Here is a 20,218-nt window from a genome sequence, read left to right as displayed (position 1 = left end):
TCATGTTCAGGATAGTCCTCTGAAGCAAGGCCTTTCACAGCCTGCTGGTAGCTTCGTGGTTTAATCTTTAAACCTGTGATGATGACATCGCTCATTCTGGAATACTGCTCCAAGTTGTCTAATCTATTTTCCAGGGTGACTATTTTCTTATTTTGTTCAGTATTTAATTGTTTGAGCCGCTTCACCTCTCCCATCAGCTCTGTAATAATGGCCTGTTGCTTCATTATGGTTTCAAGAGTTGAAGACATCACTTCCATTGATAGCTTCAGTTCCTCCATGTCCTTCTGGAGCAATTTCATGGCCATCCTGACTATCTAGAATAGTTGTTCTCCGGGAACTTATGATAAAACAGGGGGGAATTGTTAGATAAATTGTATATATATGTTATCATGCGTTCCCTAATGAGTACTTATTAATAAAGTTATTGCGCAGAATGCTTGCTGTTTCTTCTTGCAGACATCACCTAGTCCGCAACAAGTCAAACGATGCTGGCTGGAGCTTCCTGACCTTCTACACATCTGGGAATCCAAGAAAGTTGTTGATGTCTGCACATGTCATTTTGTCTATGCACTCTTTTCACATGACTACTTTGTTTCCCATAACATTTTATCCTTGCGACTTCTAGTTTCACATAGAATCTCGTTTCTTCTCTCATGAGACAAAGCCCACGCTTTCCCCCCCACCTATCAGGGGCTAGTCTCACATTGTAGGTAGGGCATTCCTGAATGAAAAGAGAGGAGTGTAAACAAGACCTTTAGTGTATTTTGGATTGCTGTAAGTCTGGATGCACTCCTCGCGAGAAAAGATCAACATTCTGTCTCACTGGTTTTGTCTGCTGATCCTTTTGCTGAATCTGAACCTAACAGATTTTTAAAGTTACGCTTCAATTAACTCTGAAATAAAAATCCAAACCTTTGATCTATTTCTTTAAACAATTTATGTCACGCCACTATTCTCATAGTGGCGGGCCTCTTGACCAAATTGACTAACAATATTGCTTTAAGCTGTTACAGAATACATTTTTAGCCAAGCAAAGAAATCAAAAAGTAAAAATCACATTTGTGCTTCTCCAAACAATTTATGTCACGCCACTATTCTCATAGTGGCGGGCCTCTTGATCAAATTGACTAACAATATTGCTTTAAGCTGTTACAGAATACATTTTTAGCCAAGCAAAGAAATCAAAAAGTAAAAATCACATTTGTGCTTCCATGCGTGACTCACAATCCGACACCGTGTTCCTGTTTTATTTCTATTTTAACTAGTTTAGCTTATTGTGGCCCCTTTTTGGTCTTATGTTTTGGTCTGGCGCCATCTTTTGGACAAATTTGGAATTTCAGCTCTGCCAATTTATTCCTGTGAACAATCCATATTTTACCATTTGCACCACCTTTACCCCCCATTGTTACATGACAATATATATACATATACTATATATATATATATATATATATATATATATATATATATATATATATATATATATATATATAAGTATAAAGTGCAGCAGTGATAATTATGCAATAGTGCAAGTAGGCATAACAGTATTCAAGAGTGTGCAGAGGAATGCTAAACCATGTATTAAACTTCTATTTAAAGGGTTTATACAAGTTCAGTAAAGTTGGTAGTGCGAGATAGTGCAAGATAGAGGTCCGTAGTGTCATAAAGTACAGTTCTGTGAATGTGTGATGCAGAGTTCAGTTTAGAGCTCAACAGTTCTAGTGTTCAACAGTCTGATGACAGCAGGGAAAAAGTTGTTGCAGAACCTGGTGGACCTGCAGCGGATGCTGCGAAACCTCTTCCCAGAGGGCAGCAGGGAGAACAGTCCATGGTGGGGGTGTGATGGGTCATGGATGATGTTACGGGCACGGGACATGGAGCGCTGAGATGAAATGTCCTGAATGGAGGGAAGAGGAACCCCTATGATCCTCTCTGCTGTCCTCACCACTCTCCTCACGTTCTTCCAATCGGAGGCGGTGCAGCCTCCACACCACACAGAGAGACAGCTTGTCAGAATGCTCTCTATGGTGCTCCTGTAGAACGTCCTCATGATGGGTGGGGGCAGGTGGGCTCTCCTCATCCTCCGCAGGAAGTACAAGCGCTTCTGTGCCCTCTTGACCAGTGCCGTAGTGTTCATAGTCCAGGTGAGGTCTTCTGTGATGTGGACCCCCAGGAATTTGGTGCTGCTGACCCCCTCCACAGCTGAGCTGTTGATGATCAGTGGAGCGTGGTGAGGCTGTTTTTTCCTGAAGTCGACGATGATCTCCTTCATGTTCTCCACATTCAGGATCAGGCTGTTGTCTCTGCACCAGCCCACCAGCTGCTCCACCTCCTCTCTGTAGTCCAGGTCGTTGTTGTCTCTGATGAGCCCCACCACCGTTGTGTCGTCTGCGAACTTCACGATGTGATTGGTGGTGAACCTGGGGACGCAGTCGTGTGTCATCAGGGTGAACAGCAGGGGGCTCAGGACGCAGCCCTGAGGGGAGCCTGTGCTGAGGGTGATGACATCAGAGGTGTTCTGTCCGACCCGGACTGACTGAGGACTGTTGGTGAGGAAGTCTAGCAGCCCAGTTGCGAAGGGGGGTGTTGAAGCCCAGGTGTTCCAATTTTCCTACCAGATGCTGTGGGATGATGGTGTTAAACGCTGAGCTGAAGTCCAGGAACAGCATCCGCACATGGGTGTTCTTCTCCTCCAGGTGAGCCAGGCTCAGGTGAAGAACGGAGGAGATGGCGTCCTGAGTGGAGCGGTTTTGCCGGTTGGCAAACTGGAACGGGTCGAATAATGGGGGGAGTCTGGAAACGATGTGACCTTTAAGCAGCCTTTCGAAGCACTTCATCATGACCGGAGTCAGTGCAACAGGTCAGTAATCATTAAATGAGGTGATTTGAGGTTTCTTCGGCACCGGAATGATGGAGGCAGTCTTAAAGCACGCTGGCACTGTGGCTTGGCCCAGCGAGGTGTTAAAAATGTCTGTGATGACCCCAGCCAGCTGACTTGCACATTCCCTGAACACACGCCCAGGAATGTTGTCGGGGCCAGGGGCCTTACGGGGGTTGACTCTCCTCAGGGTCTTACACATCGGCGGAGTCAAGGCAGAGTACCTCCTCTTCCTGATGGGGGACAGTTTTAACTGCTGGAGTGCCGTTTAGTGCCTCGAACCTCCCAAAGAAGTTATTTAGACCATTTAGAAAGTCAGCATCAACTTCACCCACCGGGGGGGGGGGGGGGGGGGGGGGGGTCTGTAATCTGTAATCAGATTTGTAGTCTGTAATCGCCCGTATGCCTTGCCACATACTCCTGTTGTTGTTGGCATCGTGGAAACGATCCTGAATTTTTCGACTGCGGTCTCGCTTCGCTACCCTGATGGCACGGTTCAAGTTGGCTCTCGCTGTCCTCAGTGTCTCCTTGTCGCCAGACTTGAAGGCAGAGTTCCGCGCTCGTAGCGTTTGACGTACCTCCTCAGTCATCCTGGGTCGTTGGTTGCCCCGGGTGATGATATTCTTAGTGGTGCTGACGTCCTCGGTGCATTTGTTGATGTAGGCTGACACAGTCATGGCGCTCGTAGCGTTTGACGTACCTCCTCAGTCATCCAGGGTCGTTGGTTGCCCCGGGTGATGATATTCTTAGTGGTGCTGACGTCCTCGCTGCATTTGTTGATGTAGGCTGACACAGTCATGGCACACGCATGTCAAATCTACATCGGGAAAACTGGGAGGGAGGGAGGGATGGAGCCAGGCAGGCAGGGAGGCAGGCAGGCAGGCAGGCAGGCAGGCAGGCAGGCAGGCAGGCAGGCAGGCAGGCAGGCAGGCAGGCAGGCAGGCAGGCAGGCAGGCAGGCAGGCAGGCAGGCAGGCAGGCAGGCAGGCAGGCAGGCAGGCAGGCAGGCAGGCAGGCAGGCAGGCAGGCAGGCAGGCAGGCAGGCAGTGTCTGTCTGTTGAGGTTTTCACCTTGTTCTTCTCCTGCTGAAGTTCTAACTGGACGTCCATCAGTTTGGCTCTCAGCTCGTCATTGGCGGCCTGAAGGGCGCCCGTTCACTCCGCCTTGGCCCGCCCTGCCGGAGCTCGTTTGGACATCTCTTACTCGAGTCTCGCCCGGTCGTCAGTCAGAGATCACAACATTTGTACCTGGAGAGCACAAACGCAGTGCTGTTTTCCACTGGCTTCGGACTCAACTTCAATCGGTACCGTAACTTACAACATCATAAACATAGATCTAGCTTGACTTATTCATTGAATAAATGCATTTAGTTCTTCAAAACTGCATCACGCAACATAGTGTGACCGAGACGGCCGTTATCCACCTGCGTGAAGTTATTTGGTGAAATGAATGAGATGTTTATGAAACCATCGTTCTGTCTCTGTAGATGAAGGGAAATAATCGATTGCTGAAGGTCAAAAGGTGTTGTGATAAACAAATAAACATTTTAGTGATTAGTGACATATTTGTGATAAACATATTAGGCAGGATAATCACATATGTTAACTTGACTGCCCACACTGTATTTATTTATGGTTATTTGTTAAATCGAGTACTGTTAGACGTGAAATAGGAAGTGTTTCACATAAATGGACGACGAAAGGGGTACTCACCATTGTAGCTCCTGCTGGTCAATGATACGAGCCTCTTCTTGCAGTGGAAAACATACAGCCAACAAACACCGTGGAACCTAAAGGAATGAAATTAAACATTAACATTTAGCCTCAACCAACATTCACAAACGTAAATCTTTTTGAACACAATGAGTTGTACTTACCGTGTACGCTCTAGACGGTCCACTTGCAAGCAGAAAATAAAGATATTTCTGTTGATAATCGTTGTGTTTGTATCCGTTGTCTCGCTCAAGGCCATTGCGCCCACAGATTTGAATTTTGGCGAGAGTTCAGCCTATTGACGTCATTTCCGCGGTGTAATACCCGCATATCTGAAACGGCAAAGTTAAGAGTAGAGTTAAAGTTTTTAATCAACGCAATCATTTACAACCGTTGACCAGTCGAAATAATCGTCGAAATTTGGCGTCTGTGGCTGGAAGCAGACGCCGAGTTCGACGTTCCTCCCAAACGCCACACTCCCTCGCTTTTCAGGGCTACACAAAATAAACATATTTTTCAAAACAATGAGTTGTAATTACCTTGTACGCTCTAGACGGTCAAGTTGCAAGCTGAAAACAAAAATATTCGTCTTGTTAGTCGTCGTGTTACTAACCGCTGTGTCTTGTTTGCCAGCATTGCCGCTTTCCTACTTCCTGTTGCAAGTCACGCCCACGGATTATAATTTTGCCGTGAGTTCCGCCCATTGACGTCATGTCCGCGTCACATGACTGCGACATAATATCTAAAACTGTTTGTGCGGTATTGTGTTGTTTTGTGCGGTATTGTGTTATTCTATGCGGCGTCGTGTTGTTCTGTGCGGCGTCGTGTTGTTCAGTGCGGCGTCGTGTTGTTCAGTACGGCATGGTGTAGTTCAGTGCGGCATGGTGTTGTTCAGTGCGGCATGGTGTTGTTCAGTGCGGCATGGTGTTGTTCAGTGTGGCATGGTGTTGTTCAGTGCGGCATGGTGTTGTTCAGTGCGGCATGGTGTTGTTCAGTGCGGCATGGTGTAGTTCAGTGCGGCATGGTGTTGTTCAGTGCGGCATGGTGCTGTTCAGTGCGGCATGGTGCTGTTCAGTGCGGCATGGTGTTGTTCAGTGCGGCATGGTGTTGTTAAGTGCGGCATGGTGTAGTTCAGTGCGGCATGGTGTTGTTCAGTGCGGCGTGGTGTTGTTCAGTGCGGGATGGTGTTGTTCAATGCGGCATGGTGTTGTTCAGTGCGGCATGGTGTTGTTCAGTGGGGCATGGTGTTGTTCAGTGCGGCATGGTGGTGTTCAGTGCGGCATGGTGTTGTTCAGTGCGGCATGGTGTTGTTCAGTGCGGCATGGTGTTGTTCCGTGCGGCATGGTGGTGTTCAGTGCGGAATGGTGTTGTTCAGTGCGGCATGGTGTTGTTCAGTGCGGGATGGTGTTGTTCAGTGCGGCATGGTGTTGTTCAGTGCGGCATGGTGTTGTTCAGTGCGGCATGGTGTTGTTCAGTGCGGCATGGTGTTGTTCAGTGCGGCATGGTGTTGTTCAGTGCGGGATGGTGTTGTTCAGTGCGGCATGGTGTTGTTCAGTGCGGCATGGTGTTTTTCAGTGCGGCATGGTGTTGTTCAGTGCAGCATGGTGTTGTTCAGTGCGGCATGGTGTTGTTCAGTGTGGCATGGTGTTGTTCAGTGCGGCATAATGTTGTTCAGTGCGGCATGGTGTTGTACAGTGCAGGATGGTGTTGTTCAGTGCGGCATGGTGTTGTACAGTGCAGGATGGTGTTGTTCAGTGCGGGATGATGTTGTTCAGTGCAGGGTGGTGTTGTTCAGTGCGGCATGGTGTTGTTCAAAGCGGCATGGTGTTGTTCAATGCGGGATGGTGTTGTTCAGTGCGGCATAATGTTGCTCAGTGCGGCATAATGTTGTTCAGTGCGGCATGGTGTTGTTCAGTGCGTCATGGTGTTGTTCAGTGCGGCATAATGTTGTTCAGTGCGGCATAATGTTGCTCAGTGCGGCATAATGTTGTTCAGTGCGGCATGGTGTTGTTCAGTGCGTCATGGTGTTGTTCAGTGCGGCATAATGTTGTTCAGTGCGGCATAATGTTGTTCAGTGCGGCATAATGTTGTTCAGTGCGCCATGGTGTTGTTCAGTGCGGCATGGTGTTGTTCAGTGCGGGATGGTGTTGTGCAGTGCGGCATGGTGTTTTTCAGTGTGGCATGGTGTTGTTCATTGCGGCATGGTGTTGTTCAGTGCGGGATGGTGTTGTTCAGTGCGGCATGGTGTTGTTCAGTGCGGCATGGTGTTGTTCAGTGCGGCATGGTGTTGTTCAGTGCGGCATGGTGTTGTTCAGTGCGGCATGGTGTTGTTCAGTGCGGGATGGTGTTGTTCAGTGCGGGATGGTGTTGTTCAGTGCAGGATGGTGTTGTTCAGTGCAGCATAATGTTGTTCAGTGCGGCATGGTGTTGTTCAGTGCGGCATGGTGTTGTTCAGTGCGGCATAATGTTGTTCAGTGCGGCATAATTTTGTTCAGTGCGGCATGGTGTTGTTCAGTGCGGCATGGTGTTGTTCATTGCGGCATGGTGTTGTTCAGTGCGGCATGGTGTTGTTCAGTGCGGCATGGTGTTGTTCAGTGCGGCATGGTGTTGTTCAGTGGGGCATGGTGTTGTTCAGTGCGTCATAGTGTTGTTTAGTGCGGCATGGTGTTGTTCAGTGCGGCATGGTGTTTTTTAGTGCGGCATGGTGTTGTTCAGTGCGGAATGGTGTTGTTCAGTGCGGCATGGTGTTGTTCAGTGCGGCATGGTGTTGTTCAGTGCAGGATGGTGTTGTTCAGTGCGGCATGGTGTTGTTCAGTGCGGCATGGTGTTGTTCAGTGCGGCATGGTGTTGTTCAGTGCGGCATGGTGTTGTTCAGTGCGGCATGGTGGTGTTCAGTGCGGCATGGTGTTGTTCAGTGCGGCATGGTGTTGTTTAGTGCGGGATGGTGTTGTTCAGTGCGGCATGGTGTTGTTCAGTGCGGCATGGTGTTGTTCAGTGCGGCATGGTGTTGTTCAGTGCGGCATGGTGTTGTTCAGTGCGGCATGGTGTTGTTCAGTGTGGCATGGTGTTGTTCAGTGCGGCATGGTGTTGTTCAGTGCGGCATGGTGTTGTTCAGTGCGGCATGGTGTTGTTCAGTGCGGCATGGTGTTGTTCAGTGCGGCATGGTGTTGTTCAGTGTGGCATGGTGTTGTTCAGTGTGGCATAATGTTGTTCAGTGCGGCATGGTGTTGTACAGTGCAGGATGGTGTTGTTCAGTGCGGCATGGTGTTGTACAGTGCAGGATGGTGTTGTTCAGTGCGGGATGATGTTGTTCAGTGCAGGATGGTGTTGTTCAGTGCGGCATGGTGTTGTTCAAAGCGGCATGGTGTTGTTCAGTGCGGGATGGTGTTGTTCAGTGCGGCATGGTGTTGTTCAGTGCGGGATGGTGTTGTTTAGCGCGGGATGGTGTTGTTCAGTGCGGCATGGTGTTGTTCAGTGCGGCATGGTGTTGTTCAGTGCGGCATGGTGTTGTTCAATGCGGCATGGTTGTGTTCAGTGCGGGATGGTGTTGTTCAGTGCGGCATAATGTTGCTCAGTGCGGCATAATGTTGTTCAGTGCGGCATGGTGTTGCTCAGTGCGGCATAATGTTGTTCAGTGCGGCATGGTGTTGTTCAGTGCGGCATGGTGTTGTTCAGTGCGGCATAATGTTGTTCAGTGCGGGATGATGTTGTTCGTGCAGGATGGTGTTGTTCAGTGCAGGATGGTGTTGTTCAGTGCAGCATGGTGTTGTTCAAAGCGGCATGGTGTTGTTCAGTGCGGGATGGTGTTGTTCAGTGCGGCATAATGTTGCTCAGTGCGGCATAATGTTGTTCAGTGCGGCATGGTGTTGTTCAGTGCGGCATGGTGTTGTTCAGTGCGGCATAATGTTGTTCAGTGCGGCATAATGTTGTTCAGTGCGGCATGGTGTTGTTCAGTGCGGCATGGTGTTGTTCAGTGCGGGATGGTGTTGTGCAGTGCGGCATGGTGTTGTTCAGTGCGGCATGGTGTTGTTCAATGCGGCATGGTGTTGTTCAGTGCGGGATAGTGTTGTTTAGTGCGGCATGGTGTTTTTCAGTGCGGCATAATGTTGTTCAGTGCGGCATGGTGTTGTTCAGTGCGGCATGGTGTTGTTCAGTGCGGCATAATGTTGTTCAGTGCGGCATAATGTTGTTCAGTGCGGGATGGTGTTGTTCAGTGCAGGATGGTGTTGTTCAGTGCGGCATGGTGTTGTTCAGTGCGGGATTGTGTCTTTCAGTGCGTCATGGTGTCGTTCAGTGCGGCATGGTGTTGTTCAGTGCGGCATGGTGTTGTTCAGTGTGGCATGGTGTTGTTCAGTGTGGCATAATGTTGTTCAGTGCGGCATGGTGTTGTTCAGTGCAGGATGGTGTTGTTCAGTGCGGGATGATGTTGTTCAGTGCAGGATGGTGTTGTTCAGTGCAGGATGGTGTTGTTCAGTGCGGCATGGTGTTGTTCAAAGCGGCATGGTGTTGTTCAGTGCGGGATGGTGTTGTTCAGTGCGGCATAATGTTGCTCAGTGCGGCATAATGTTGTTCAGTGCGGCATGGTGTTGTTCAGTGCGGCATGGTGTTGTTCAGTGCGGCATAATGTTGTTCAGTGCGCCATGGTGTTGTTCAGTGCGGCATGGTGTTGTTCAGTGCGGGATGGTGTTGTTCAGTGCGGCATGGTGTTGTTCAGTGCGGCATGGTGTTGTTTAGTGCGGCATGGTGTTGTTCAGTGCGGGATGGTGTTGTTTAGTGCGGGATGGTGTTGTTCAGTGCGGCATGGTGTTGTTCAGTGCGGCATAATGTTGTTCAGTGCGGCATAATGTTGTTCAGTGCGGCATGTTGTTGTTCAGTGCGGCATGGTGTTGTTCAGTGTGGCATGGTGTTGTTCAGTGTGGCATAATGTTGTTCAGTGCGGCATGGTGTTGTTCAGTGCAGGATGGTGTTGTTCAGTGCGGGATGATGTTGTTCAGTGCAGGATGGTGTTGTTCAGTGCAGGATGGTGTTGTTCAGTGCGGCATGGTGTTGTTCAAAGCGGCATGGTGTTGTTCAGTGCGGGATGGTGTTGTTCAGTGCGGCATAATGTTGCTCAGTGCGGCATAATGTTGTTCAGTGCGGCATGGTGTTGTTCAGTGCGGCATGGTGTTGTTCAGTGCGGCATAATGTTGTTCAGTGCGCCATGGTGTTGTTCAGTGCGGCATGGTGTTGTTCAGTGCGGGATGGTGTTGTTCAGTGCGGCATGGTGTTGTTCAGTGCGGCATGGTGTTGTTTAGTGCGGCATGGTGTTGTTCAGTGCGGGATGGTGTTGTTTAGTGCGGGATGGTGTTGTTCAGTGCGGCATGGTGTTGTTCAGTGCGGCATAATGTTGTTCAGTGCGGCATAATGTTGTTCAGTGCGGCATGTTGTTGTTCAGTGCGGGATGGTTTTGTTCAGTGCAGGATGGTGTTGTTCAGTGCGGCATGGTGTTGTTCAATGCGGCATGGTGTTGTTCAGTGCGGGATAGTGTTGTTTAGTGCGGCATGGTGTTTTTCAGTGCGGCATAATGTTGTTCAGTCCGGCATGGTGTTGTTCAGTGCGGCATGGTGTTGTTCAGTGCGGCATAATGTTGTTCAGTGCGGCATAATGTTGTTCAGTGCGGCATAATGTTGTTCAGTGCGGGATGGTGTTGTTCAGTGCAGGATGGTGTTGTTCAGTGCGGCATGGTGTTGTTCAGTGCGGGATGGTGTCTTTCAGTGCGGCATGGTGTTGTTCAGTGCGGCATGGTGTCGTTCAGTGCAGCATAATGTTGTTCAGTGCGGCATGGTGTTGTTCAGTGCGGCATGGTGTTGTTCAGTGCGGCATAATGTTGTTCAGTGCGGCATAATTTTGTTCCGTGCGGCATGGTGTTGTTCAGTGCGGCATGGTGTCGTTCATTGCGGCATGGTGTTGTTCAGTGCGGCATGGTGTTGTTCAGTGCGGCATGGTGTTGTTCAGTGCGGCATGGTGTTGTTCAGTGCGGCATGGTGTTGTTCAGTGGGGCATGGTGTTGTTCAGTGCGGCATAATGTTGTTCAGTGCGGCATAATGTTGTTCAGTGCGGCATAATGTTGTTCAGTGCGGGATGGTGTTGTTCAGTGTGGCATAATGTTGTTCAGTGCGGCATGGTGTTGTTCAGTGCAGGATGGTGTTGTTCAGTGCGGGATGATGTTGTTCAGTGCAGGATGGTGTTGTTCAGTGCAGGATGGTGTTGTTCAGTGCGGCATGGTGTTGTTCAAAGCGGCATGGTGTTGTTCAGTGCGGGATGGTGTTGTTCAGTGCGGCATAATGTTGCTCTGTGCGCCATAATGTTGCTCAGTGCGGCATGGTGTTGTTCAGTGCGGCATGGTGTTGTTCAGTGCGGCATAATGTTGTTCAGTGCGGCATAATGTTGTTCAGTGCGCCATGGTGTTGTTCAGTGCGGCATGGTGTTGTTCAGTGCGGGATGGTGTTGTGCAGTGCGGCATGGTGTTGTGCAGTGCGGCATGGTGTTCATTGCGGCATGGTGTTGTTCAGTGCGGGATGGTGTTGTTCAGTGCGGCATGGTGTTGTTCAGTGCGGCATGGTGTTGTTCAGTGCGGCATGGTGTTGTTCAGTGCGGCATGGTGTTGTTCAGTGCGGCATGGTGTTGTTCAGTGCGGCATGGTGTTGTTCAGTGGGGCATGGTGTTGTTCAGTGCGTCATAGTGTTGTTTAGTGCGGGATGGTGTTGTTCAGTGCGGCATGGTGTTTTTCAGTGCGGCATGGTGTTGTTCAGTGTGGAATGGTGTTGTTCAGTGCGGCATGGTGTTGTTCAGTGCGGGATGGTGTTGTTCAGTGCGGCATGGTGTTGTTCAGTGCGGCATGGTGTTGTTTAGTGCGGCATGGTGTTGTTCAGTGCGGGTTGGTGTTGTTTAGTGCGGGATGGTGTTGTTCAGTGCGGCATGGTGTTGTTCAGTGCGGGATGGTGTTGTTCAGTGCGGCATGGTGTTGTTAAGTGCGGCATGGTGTAGTTCAGTGCGGCATGGTGTTGTTCAGTGCGGCGTGGTGTTGTTCAGTGCGGGATGGTGTTGTTCAATGCGGCATGGTGTTGTTCAGTGCGGCATGGTGTTGTTCAGTGGGTCATGGTGTTGTTCAGTGCGGCATGGTGGTGTTCAGTGCGGCATGGTGTTGTTCAGTGCGGCATGGTGTTGTTCAGTGCGGCATGGTGTTGTTCAGTGCGGCATGGTGTTGTTCAGTGCGGCATGGTGGTGTTCAGTGCGGGATGGTGTTGTTCAGTGCGGCATGGTGTTGTTTAGTGCGGGATGGTGTTGTTCAGTGCGGCATGGTGTTGTTCAGTGCGGCATGGTGTTGTTCAGTGCGGCATGGTGTTGTTCAGTGCGGCATGGTGTTGTTCAGTGCTGCATGGTGTTGTTCAGTGTGGGATGGTGTTGTTCAGTGCGGCATGGTGTTGTTCAGTGCGGCATGGTGTTGTTCAGTGCGGCATGGTGTTGTTCAGTGCGGCATGGTGTTGTTCAGTGCGGCATGGTGTTGTTCAGTGTGGCATGGTGTTGTTCAGTGTGGCATAATGTTGTTCAGTGCGGCATGGTGTTGTACAGTGCAGGATGGTGTTGTTCAGTGCGGCATGGTGTTGTACAGTGCAGGATGGTGTTGTTCAGTGCGGGATGATGTTGTTCAGTGCAGGATGGTGTTGTTCAGTGCGGCATGGTGTTGTTCAAAGCGGCATGGTGTTGTTCAGTGCGGGATGGTGTTGTTCAGTGCGGCATGGTGTTGTTCAGTGCGGGATGGTGTTGTTTAGCGCGGGATGGTGTTGTTCAGTGCGGCATGGTGTTGTTCAGTGCGGCATGGTGTTGTTCAGTGCGGCATGGTGTTGTTCAATGCGGCATGGTTGTGTTCAGTGCGGGATGGTGTTGTTCAGTGCGGCATAATGTTGCTCAGTGCGGCATAATGTTGTTCAGTGCGGCATGGTGTTGCTCAGTGCGGCATAATGTTGTTCAGTGCGGCATGGTGTTGTTCAGTGCGGCATGGTGTTGTTCAGTGCGGCATAATGTTGTTCAGTGCGGGATGATGTTGTTCGTGCAGGATGGTGTTGTTCAGTGCAGGATGGTGTTGTTCAGTGCAGCATGGTGTTGTTCAAAGCGGCATGGTGTTGTTCAGTGCGGGATGGTGTTGTTCAGTGCGGCATAATGTTGCTCAGTGCGGCATAATGTTGTTCAGTGCGGCATGGTGTTGTTCAGTGCGGCATGGTGTTGTTCAGTGCGGCATAATGTTGTTCAGTGCGGCATAATGTTGTTCAGTGCGGCATGGTGTTGTTCAGTGCGGCATGGTGTTGTTCAGTGCGGGATGGTGTTGTGCAGTGCGGCATGGTGTTGTTCAGTGCGGCATGGTGTTGTTCAATGCGGCATGGTGTTGTTCAGTGCGGGATAGTGTTGTTTAGTGCGGCATGGTGTTTTTCAGTGCGGCATAATGTTGTTCAGTGCGGCATGGTGTTGTTCAGTGCGGCATGGTGTTGTTCAGTGCGGCATAATGTTGTTCAGTGCGGCATAATGTTGTTCAGTGCGGGATGGTGTTGTTCAGTGCAGGATGGTGTTGTTCAGTGCGGCATGGTGTTGTTCAGTGCGGGATTGTGTCTTTCAGTGCGTCATGGTGTCGTTCAGTGCGGCATGGTGTTGTTCAGTGCGGCATGGTGTTGTTCAGTGTGGCATGGTGTTGTTCAGTGTGGCATAATGTTGTTCAGTGCGGCATGGTGTTGTTCAGTGCAGGATGGTGTTGTTCAGTGCGGGATGATGTTGTTCAGTGCAGGATGGTGTTGTTCAGTGCAGGATGGTGTTGTTCAGTGCGGCATGGTGTTGTTCAAAGCGGCATGGTGTTGTTCAGTGCGGGATGGTGTTGTTCAGTGCGGCATAATGTTGCTCAGTGCGGCATAATGTTGTTCAGTGCGGCATGGTGTTGTTCAGTGCGGCATGGTGTTGTTCAGTGCGGCATAATGTTGTTCAGTGCGCCATGGTGTTGTTCAGTGCGGCATGGTGTTGTTCAGTGCGGGATGGTGTTGTTCAGTGCGGCATGGTGTTGTTCAGTGCGGCATGGTGTTGTTTAGTGCGGCATGGTGTTGTTCAGTGCGGGATGGTGTTGTTTAGTGCGGGATGGTGTTGTTCAGTGCGGCATGGTGTTGTTCAGTGCGGCATAATGTTGTTCAGTGCGGCATAATGTTGTTCAGTGCGGCATGTTGTTGTTCAGTGCGGGATGGTTTTGTTCAGTGCAGGATGGTGTTGTTCAGTGCGGCATGGTGTTGTTCAATGCGGCATGGTGTTGTTCAGTGCGGGATAGTGTTGTTTAGTGCGGCATGGTGTTTTTCAGTGCGGCATAATGTTGTTCAGTCCGGCATGGTGTTGTTCAGTGCGGCATGGTGTTGTTCAGTGCGGCATAATGTTGTTCAGTGCGGCATAATGTTGTTCAGTCCGGCATAATGTTGTTCAGTGCGGGATGGTGTTGTTCAGTGCAGGATGGTGTTGTTCAGTGCGGCATGGTGTTGTTCAGTGCGGGATGGTGTCTTTCAGTGCGGCATGGTGTCGTTCAGTGCGGCATGGTGTTGTTCAGTGCGGCATGGTGTCGTTCAGTGCAGCATAATGTTGTTCAGTGCGGCATGGTGTTGTTCAGTGCGGCATGGTGTTGTTCAGTGCGGCATAATGTTGTTCAGTGCGGCATAATTTTGTTCCGTGCGGCATGGTGTTGTTCAGTGCGGCATGGTGTCGTTCATTGCGGCATGGTGTTGTTCAGTGCGGCATGGTGTTGTTCAGTGCGGCATGGTGTTGTTCAGTGCGGCATGGTGTTGTTCAGTGCGGCATGGTGTTGTTCAGTGGGGCATGGTGTTGTTCAGTGCGGCATAATGTTGTTCAGTGCGGCATAATGTTGTTCAGTGCGGCATAATGTTGTTCAGTGCGGGATGGTGTTGTTCAGTGTGGCATAATGTTGTTCAGTGCGGCATGGTGTTGTTCAGTGCAGGATGGTGTTGTTCAGTGCGGGATGATGTTGTTCAGTGCAGGATGGTGTTGTTCAGTGCAGGATGGTGTTGTTCAGTGCGGCATGGTGTTGTTCAAAGCGGCATGGTGTTGTTCAGTGCGGGATGGTGTTGTTCAGTGCGGCATAATGTTGCTCAGTGCGGCATAATGTTGCTCAGTGCGGCATGGTGTTGTTCAGTGCGGCATGGTGTTGTTCAGTGCGGCATAATGTTGTTCAGTGCGGCATAATGTTGTTCAGTGCGCCATGGTGTTGTTCAGTGCGGCATGGTGTTGTTCAGTGCAGGATGGTGTTGTTCAGTGCGGCATGGTGTTGTTCAGTGCGGGATGGTGTCTTTCAGTGCGGCATGGTGTCGTTCAGTGCGGCATGGTGTTGTTCAGTGCGGCATGGTGTCGTTCAGTGCAGCATAATGTTGTTCAGTGCGGCATGGTGTTGTTCAGTGCGGCATGGTGTTGTTCAGTGCGGCATAATGTTGTTCAGTGCGGCATAATTTTTTTCCGTGCGGCATGGTGTTGTTCAGTGCGGCATGGTGTCGTTCATTGCGGCATGGTGTTGTTCAGTGCGGCATGGTGTTGTTCAGTGCGGCATGGTGTTGTTCAGTGCGGCATGGTGTTGTTCAGTGCGGCATGGTGTTGTTCAGTGGGGCATGGTGTTGTTCAGTGCGGCATAATGTTGTTCAGTGCGGCATAATGTTGTTCAGTGCGGCATAATGTTGTTCAGTGCGGGATGGTGTTGTTCAGTGCAGGATGGTGTTGTTCAGTGCGGCATGGTGTTGTTCAGTGCGGCATGGTGTTGTTCAGTGCGGGATGGTGTTGTTCAGTGCGGGATGGTGTTGTTCAGTGCAGGATGGTGTTGTTCAGTGCAGCATAATGTTGTTCAGTGCGGCATGGTGTTGTTCAGTGCGGCATGGTGTTGTTCAGTGCGGCATAATGTTGTTCAGTGCGGCATAATTTTGTTCAGTGCGGCATGGTGTTGTTCAGTGCGGCATTTTGTTGTTCATTGCGGCATGGTGTTGTTCAGTGCGGCATGGTGTTTTTCAGTGCGGCATAATGTTGTTCAGTCCGGCATGGTGTTGTTCAGTGCGGCATGGTGTTGTTCAGTGCGGCATAATGTTGTTCAGTGCGGCATAATGTTGTTCAGTGCGGCATAATGTTGTTCAGTGCGGGATGGTGTTGTTCAGTGCAGGATGGTGTTGTTCAGTGCGGCATGGTGTTGTTCAGTGCGGGATGGTGTCTTTCAGTGCGGCATGGTGTCGTTCAGTGCGGCATGGTGTTGTTCAGTGCGGCATGGTGTCGTTCAGTGCAGCATAATGTTGTTCAGTGCGGCATGGTGTTGTTCAGTGCGGCATGGTGTTGTTCAGTGCGGCATGGTGTTGTTCAGTGCGGCATGGTGTTGTTCAGTGCGGCATGGTGTTGTTCAGTGCGGCATAATGTTGTTCAGTGCGGCATAATGTTGTTCAGTGCGGCATGGTGTTGTTCAGTGCGGGATGGTTTTGTTCAGTGCAGGATGGTGTTGTTCAGTGCGGCATGGTGTTGTTCAATGCGGCATGGTGTTGTTCAGTGCGGGATAGTGTTGTTTAGTGCGGCATGGTGTTTTTCAGTGCGGCATAATGTTGTTCAGTGCGGCATGGTGTTGTTCAGTGCGGCGTGGTGTTGTTCAGTGCGGCATAATGTTGTTCAGTGCGGCATAATGTTGTTCAGTGCGGCATAATGTTGTTCAGTGCGGGATGGTGTTGTTCAGTGAAGGATGGTGTTTTCAGTGCGGCATGGTGTTGTTCAGTGCGGGATGGTGTCTTTCAGTGCGGCATGGTGTCGTTCAGTGCGGCATGGTGTTTTTCAGTGCGGCATGGTGTCGTTCAGTGCGGGATGGTTTTGTTCAGTGCAGGATGGTGTTGTTCAGTGCGGCATGGTGTTGTTCAATGCGGCATGGTGTTGTTCAGTGCGGGATAGTGTTGTTTAGTGCGGCATGGTGTTTTTCAGTGCGGCATAATGTTGTTCAGTGCGGCATGGTGTTGTTCAGTGCGGCGTGGTGTTGTTCAGTGCGGCATAATGTTGTTCAGTGCGGCATAATGTTGTTCAGTGCGGCATAATGTTGTTCAGTGCGGGATGGTGTTGTTCAGTGAAGGATGGTGTTTTCAGTGCGGCATGGTGTTGTTCAGTGCGGCATGGTGTTGTTCAGTGCGGCATAATGTTGTTCAGTGCGGCATAATGTTGTTCAGTGCGGGATGATGTTGTTCAGTGCAGGATGGTGTTGTTCAGTGCAGGATGGTGTTGTTCAGTGCGGCATGGTGTTGTTCAAAGCGGCATGGTGTTGTTCAGTGCGGGATGGTGTTGTTCAGTGCGGCATAATGTTGCTCAGTGCGGCATAATGTTGTTCAGTGCGGCATGGTGTTGTTCAGTGCGGCATGGTGTTGTTCAGTGCGGCATAATGTTGTTCAGTGCGCCATGGTGTTGTTCAGTGCGGCATGGTGTTGTTCAGTGCGGGATGGTGTTGTTCAGTGCGGCATGGTGTTGTTCAGTGCGGCATGGTGTTGTTTAGTGCGGCATGGTGTTGTTCAGTGCGGGATGGTGTTGTTTAGTGCGGGATGGTGTTGTTCAGTGCGGCATGGTGTTGTTCAGTGCGGCATAATGTTGTTCAGTGCGGCATAATGTTGTTCAGTGCGGCATGTTGTTGTTCAGTGCGGGATGGTTTTGTTCAGTGCAGGATGGTGTTGTTCAGTGCGGCATGGTGTTGTTCAATGCGGCATGGTGTTGTTCAGTGCGGGATAGTGTTGTTTAGTGCGGCATGGTGTTTTTCAGTGCGGCATAATGTTGTTCAGTCCGGCATGGTGTTGTTCAGTGCGGCATGGTGTTGTTCAGTGCGGCATAATGTTGTTCAGTGCGGCATAATGTTGTTCAGTGCGGCATAATGTTGTTCAGTGCGGGATGGTGTTGTTCAGTGCAGGATGGTGTTGTTCAGTGCGGCATGGTGTTGTTCAGTGCGGGATGGTGTCTTTCAGTGCGGCATGGTGTCGTTCAGTGCGGCATGGTGTTGTTCAGTGCGGCATGGTGTCGTTCAGTGCAGCATAATGTTGTTCAGTGCGGCATGGTGTTGTTCAGTGCGGCATGGTGTTGTTCAGTGCGGCATAATGTTGTTCAGTGCGGCATAATTTTGTTCCGTGCGGCATGGTGTTGTTCAGTGCGGCATGGTTTCGTTCATTGCGGCATGGTGTTGTTCAGTGCGGCATGGTGTTGTTCAGTGCGGCATGGTGTTGTTCAGTGCGGCATGGTGTTGTTCAGTGCGGCATGGTGTTGTTCAGTGGGGCATGGTGTTGTTCAGTGCGGCATAATGTTGTTCAGTGCGGCATAATGTTGTTCAGTGCGGCATAATGTTGTTCAGTGCGGGATGGTGTTGTTCAGTGCAGGATGGTGTTGTTCAGTGCGGCATGGTGTTGTTCAGTGCGGCATGGTGTTGTTCAGTGCGGGATGGTGTTGTTCAGTGCGGGATGGTGTTGTTCAGTGCAGGATGGTGTTGTTCAGTGCAGCATAATGTTGTTCAGTGCGGCATGGTGTTGTTCAGTGCGGCATGGTGTTGTTCAGTGCGGCATAATGTTGTTCAGTGCGGCATAATTTTGTTCAGTGCGGCATGGTGTTGTTCAGTGCGGCATTTTGTTGTTCATTGCGGCATGGTGTTGTTCAGTGCGGCATGGTGTTTTTCAGTGCGGCATAATGTTGTTCAGTCCGGCATGGTGTTGTTCAGTGCGGCATGGTGTTGTTCAGTGCGGCATAATGTTGTTCAGTGCGGCATAATGTTGTTCAGTGCGGCATAATGTTGTTCAGTGCGGGATGGTGTTGTTCAGTGCAGGATGGTGTTGTTCAGTGCGGCATGGTGTTGTTCAGTGCGGGATGGTGTCTTTCAGTGCGGCATGGTGTCGTTCAGTGCGGCATGGTGTTGTTCAGTGCGGCATGGTGTCGTTCAGTGCAGCATAATGTTGTTCAGTGCGGCATGGTGTTGTTCAGTGCGGCATGGTGTTGTTCAGTGCGGCATGGTGTTGTTCAGTGCGGCATGGTGTTGTTCAGTGCGGCATGGTGTTGTTCAGTGCGGCATAATGTTGTTCAGTGCGGCATAATGTTGTTCAGTGCGGCATGGTGTTGTTCAGTGCGGGATGGTTTTGTTCAGTGCAGGATGGTGTTGTTCAGTGCGGCATGGTGTTGTTCAATGCGGCATGGTGTTGTTCAGTGCGGGATAGTGTTGTTTAGTGCGGCATGGTGTTTTTCAGTGCGGCATAATGTTGTTCAGTGCGGCATGGTGTTGTTCAGTGCGGCGTGGTGTTGTTCAGTGCGGCATAATGTTGTTCAGTGCGGCATAATGTTGTTCAGTGCGGCATAATGTTGTTCAGTGCGGGATGGTGTTGTTCAGTGAAGGATGGTGTTTTCAGTGCGGCATGGTGTTGTTCAGTGCGGGATGGTGTCTTTCAGTGCGGCATGGTGTCTTTCAGTGCGGCATGGTGTCGTTCAGTGCGGCATGGTGTTTTTCAGTGCGGCATGGTGTCGTTCAGTGCAGCATGGTGTCGTTCAGTGCGGCATGGTGTTGTTCAGTGCGGCATGGTGTTGTTCATTGCGGGATGGTGTTGTTCAGTGCGGCATGGTGTTGTTCAGTGCGGCATGGTGTTGTTCAGTGCGGTATCGTGTTGTTCAGTGCGGTATCATGTTGTTCAGTGCGGTATGGTGTTGTTCAGTGCAGTATCGTTGTGTTGTCCGTATTGTGTTGTGTTGTTAGTAATGTGTTGTGTTGTTCGTATTGTGTTGTGTTGTTCGTATTGTGTTGTGTTGTTCATATTGTGTTGTTCGTATTGTGTTGAGTTGTTCGTATTGTGTTGTGTCGTTCGTATTGTGTTGCCTTTAACACTTAGCCTCTAACACTTAGCCTCTAACACTTAGCCTCTAGCACCTAGAAGGTAAATAAATAGGAAGGAAGGACTCACCGGTGACGTCTTTGCCCACGTCCAAGCGTTGTACTTTGTATTTTCATCCTTCTGACATTGGAAAACATATAGCCAACAAACACCGTGGAACCTAAACGAATGAAAGAAAACTATGATTTGGCCACAACCAACATTCACAGATACAACACAATGTGACGTGCGGTGGTAGAGGTTAAAGGTTGAGTGAAGGGCCCTCGTTTCAAACAACTTTTTTGAAAAGGATTGGGAACAAGTAAGACATATTTAATTTATTTAATGGGAAGTAGTAAGAGCTATTGAATTTAATCTATGTATTATATTCTATTGTATTGTATTCTGTTGTATTCTTTTGGATTGTATTCACACTAACCCCACTAAAACTTCAGCCCACAAAAACTCGCCTCTGGCGCCTAGCCTCTGGCACTTAGCCTCTAACACTTACCCTTTAACATTTAGCCTTTAACACTTAGCCTAGAAGGTGAATAAATAGGGTTAAAGGTTGAGTGAAGGGCCCTCGTTTTAAACTACTTTTTTGAAAAGGAGTGGGAACAAGTAAGACTTTTTTAATTTATTCAATGGGAAGAAGACTTATTTAGATTAATTGATCTATTTTTGTTCCCTGGCAAAATTCGATTTGCTGCAATTCCAAATTTCCAA

General features: G+C 49.9%; 1 long non-coding RNA gene across 1 annotated transcript; it reads right to left on the bottom strand.

Moving 5' to 3' along the window:
• Nucleotides 1-3,892: 3,892 nt before the first annotated feature.
• On the bottom strand, nt 3,893-19,635 carry LOC137839579 (uncharacterized). The gene is made up of 5 exons (XR_011085744.1): nt 19,583-19,635; nt 5,129-5,158; nt 4,754-4,921; nt 4,590-4,666; nt 3,893-4,124 (listed from the first exon to the last, which is right to left on the bottom strand). It is a non-coding gene; the product is annotated as an uncharacterized lncRNA (long non-coding RNA).
• Nucleotides 19,636-20,218: the final 583 nt, after the last annotated feature.

The sequence above is a fragment of the Syngnathus scovelli genome, chromosome 19, assembly GCF_024217435.2.
Source record: "Syngnathus scovelli strain Florida chromosome 19, RoL_Ssco_1.2, whole genome shotgun sequence".
Lineage (NCBI taxonomy): Eukaryota > Metazoa > Chordata > Actinopteri > Syngnathiformes > Syngnathidae > Syngnathus > Syngnathus scovelli.
Note: the sequence above shows the minus strand (reverse complement) of the source record. Positions and strands in the feature narration are given on the sequence as shown.